A 3,351-nucleotide genomic window follows, 5' to 3' on the forward strand; every position below is an offset into this window, starting at 1 on the left:
TACATCGGAGGAGGTTTAAGAAACAAATTTTTCTCTCTTTCGCAACACATTAATAAATACAAAAATTTAGTAAGATGAACAATTCTGTAGTTTCCAGTAGAAAATGGTACCCTGTAAAATGTAGTCGGCAGTTGAATTTCACTTTGACTTCAGTGAAGGCTTGCATAGAAACACTTGTGTTTGAGTGTCAATGTTTCAGTAAAACCATTGAAAGTCATTCCTCAATGAAGACGTGGCTTGGAGGTTTTGCCTTCTTGTGTGCTGTAGAAGATAAGATTCTCCGGAAGATTTGTTTAAATAGACAAGGCAGAAGCCGTATTGACAAGAGTTTTCAGTCAGTGATTTCGGTATTACATGCAAACTCTTGTATGGGTTGTTAATGCTGGTGGCAAACATCCCTAAACCAGGGACCGTCTTGGCGTGTCCGACTTAGCGGGATGCTTTTCTTTTTGAGAATGTTATTGTTGCCTAAAAGCAGGATGTCTTGTGACTCTCTCTGATACAGGAGATTGGTTTTGGTGCGCTTTGGGTAATCGATCACTTCCCTCCGATGCCAAGGATGAATCTATACTAAATACAGGAGCATATGTATGATGCAAAAGTTCTGAGGAGCAAATACAATATAATTCTGAGTGGCTGATAAACAAGAGATAATGTGTCAACACGTTAATTGCATGGAAGTTTCAGAACCCGCTGTTCTAGCCCTCAACTGTGCCTTCGCTGGATAGATCATTTGCATTTATTTAAAGAAAAATCAGTCACGGAAATAATACTGTTCTACTTTTAAAGCTGGAATCTAAGAGAAATATTTTAAGGTTTGAGAGTGACAACTTTGGTTTGCCGTATGAAGTTTTAGCGAGTGTTCTGAAGTCACTGCATCTTTTAGGACAGCTTAAGGCTTTACGTGTCTTGTTCTAGTTTTGCAAATCCTGTCATCTAGCTGTTTTAACGGTGATGAGCAATTGACTTAGTGATGGCATTTCACGGCTTTCATTTGCGGATGGTGTCTACCTCTACGGGCAAGATACCCGCTGCCTGTAGAGGTGATTTCAGGAGGCATGAGGCCTCAAAGTTTAACTTGTGTTGACCGCGGGACGTCCAGATTTAGGCTAACAGCCTATCTGACGGGGTTGGTTTTAGTTTAGGTACCTTCATACTTACGCTGTCTCAGTTAAATGCTTTGCGTGAGTGGGCAAACTATTAGAAAATGAGTAGTAAGGGAAGTAATCCAGCACAGATGGAGGGCTAGCCAAAATGATTGAAAGGGCTCTTTCTTCCCCTGGTTTTGATTTTTCTCTGTGAAATTAGATAACTGTAACCTTTTTGCTCTTTTAAAGAATCAAACTTTTTTCTCTCTTAAGGTGAAGTACCATCAACAGTGCTTTGCGAAATAGGGTTTTTTTGCCTACAGATTCTGAGTTGTGTATAAAATCTGTGTTGTTCAGTCGCATCAAACCCGTTACATGCATTTGTCTTCAACACCTGCTAAAAGCCTTGTGTTTTTCATTTTCTCGGAAAGCTTCGCTGAACCATACTTTTGTTTTACCAGAAGACTTTCAAAGTAGGGGTTAATTAGCTTCTTAGTTTGTATTAAAGTGGTTGTAAAAGAATACATAAGTATGGCAAATACTTTTTTTTAAATACAGGTTAAAGAGTTATACGTTTATGGGGTGAACTGCGTGCAGCATAAGATGTGGATAGTATTTAAAAAAATAAATAAAAATCTGTTGCTCCCAGGCTCTTGTACCCACCAGACACCTATGGGACATGGTTACCGAAGCGGGAAGCCAACTGTGTGTAAATTCTCTCACTTACTGAGCTTATTATCATCTGTCTTTCCACCGTGTCCTTGATGCGCATGCTGTTCTCCAAACACAGATCCCCCTGCTGCAGAGTTGGCAGTTTAAATTCAATATAACACTGCTCCGTGGTAGCAGCGTGAAAGGGTTATGGAAAGACCATGCCTAGGAATAAAACCGACAAGCACTTGTTTACATTGAATTACCATTTGTATCTTAAAGTTATATACCTGGAAAATATTCTTCCTAATATACCACCTTTACTGTCTAGAACGTCTCTCTCTGTCTCTCATAAAAGCGTCCAGTGTTTAAGTGCCTCAGTAAATATTAAATGAAGAACTATAACTGAATATCTTGCCAAAAGTCTTTCAGTTTCTCCTGGCAGATGTGAGCTGAAGGTCTTCAAATTCAAAAGGTAACAATCTCAGAATAAAGTATTTCACGTAGGCACGCCTTGCCAGCAGCAGCTTCTGCAAATTGTGCCAGCGGTACCTGAAGTTCCTTGGGTTACTGCAACTGGAGACGGCTGTGCCCCCAAACTATTTAAAGCTTTACAGTGCAAAATAAATCTTAGCGTTCTGTTCGGAAACTAAAATACGGCTGCTGTATATATCTCAGTAGGGCTATAACGTTCTGGCTTTTTTCTTCCCTCTCCGTCTCAATCATTGCGAGCCAAGCAGGCGGTTACATTTTTGTGAATTTTTTTCCATGTGTTCTTAGATGAATCCTTCGAAGAGTTTACTTTTTTAGCAATAGAGATACAGATGGACTAGGCAACGATCACCCTTGCATCTGAAACAAAGGCGGTACTGTTCTAGCTAAAATGTGACCGGTTCTTAATCAAAGGCTGGGAGATTGTAGATGGAGAGTCAGTAAGATGTTTGTAAACCTGCGTGTAAACTAGTTGTGCTTTCTTCAGTAGGATAACAATCTGTTTGCTTTGCGGTTACCTTTTTTTAATGTTCAGTAGCTAAATTAGAGTTGAGAGCTGCGTGTCAGACGTTTAAGCATGCAGTTGATGGCATGCTGGACGGTTTCATACATGGGGAAAAAAAGGAAATGGCTAGAGCAGATACCTAAAGAGGTGGTGGCGGGGTGGCTGTTAGGAAGGCACAGATGAGCCTTTGGGGCAGGGGATGTGAGATCTGTGCTGCAGCACAGGCTATCAGAGTGACAACCACATTTCAGAGAGTGCCTGGAAGAGGGAGGATGCAAATATGAAGAGAATAGATTGCTGCGACTTTGGCAGCGGCGCAGAAAATGGGAAGGAAGAGCTTAAGAAAATGAATTGGAGCAAGGCAACTGACTTCAGAGCCAGCAGAGTGATGTCGAAATGAGGGAAGTGGACAAAGAAGTGTGGAAAGCTGTATCTTTTGGGAAGGGTTAGATGAAACAATAGACTGAGTGGGGAAACCCGGTCGCGAAGGGAAGGAGGAGAATACAAAGATGCGGAAGAGAGGTTACAAAGAAAAAGGTTATCTGAAGTCTGTGATCATTGTGGCAGCAGCCATCAGTTTATACAGGTGATGGAAAACTGCAGATGCTCCATTTG

The sequence above is a fragment of the Pygoscelis adeliae genome, unplaced genomic scaffold (genome assembly GCF_000699105.1).
Source record: "Pygoscelis adeliae isolate BGI_AS28 unplaced genomic scaffold, ASM69910v1 Scaffold248, whole genome shotgun sequence".
In the NCBI taxonomy this organism is placed as follows: Eukaryota; Metazoa; Chordata; class Aves; order Sphenisciformes; family Spheniscidae; genus Pygoscelis; species Pygoscelis adeliae.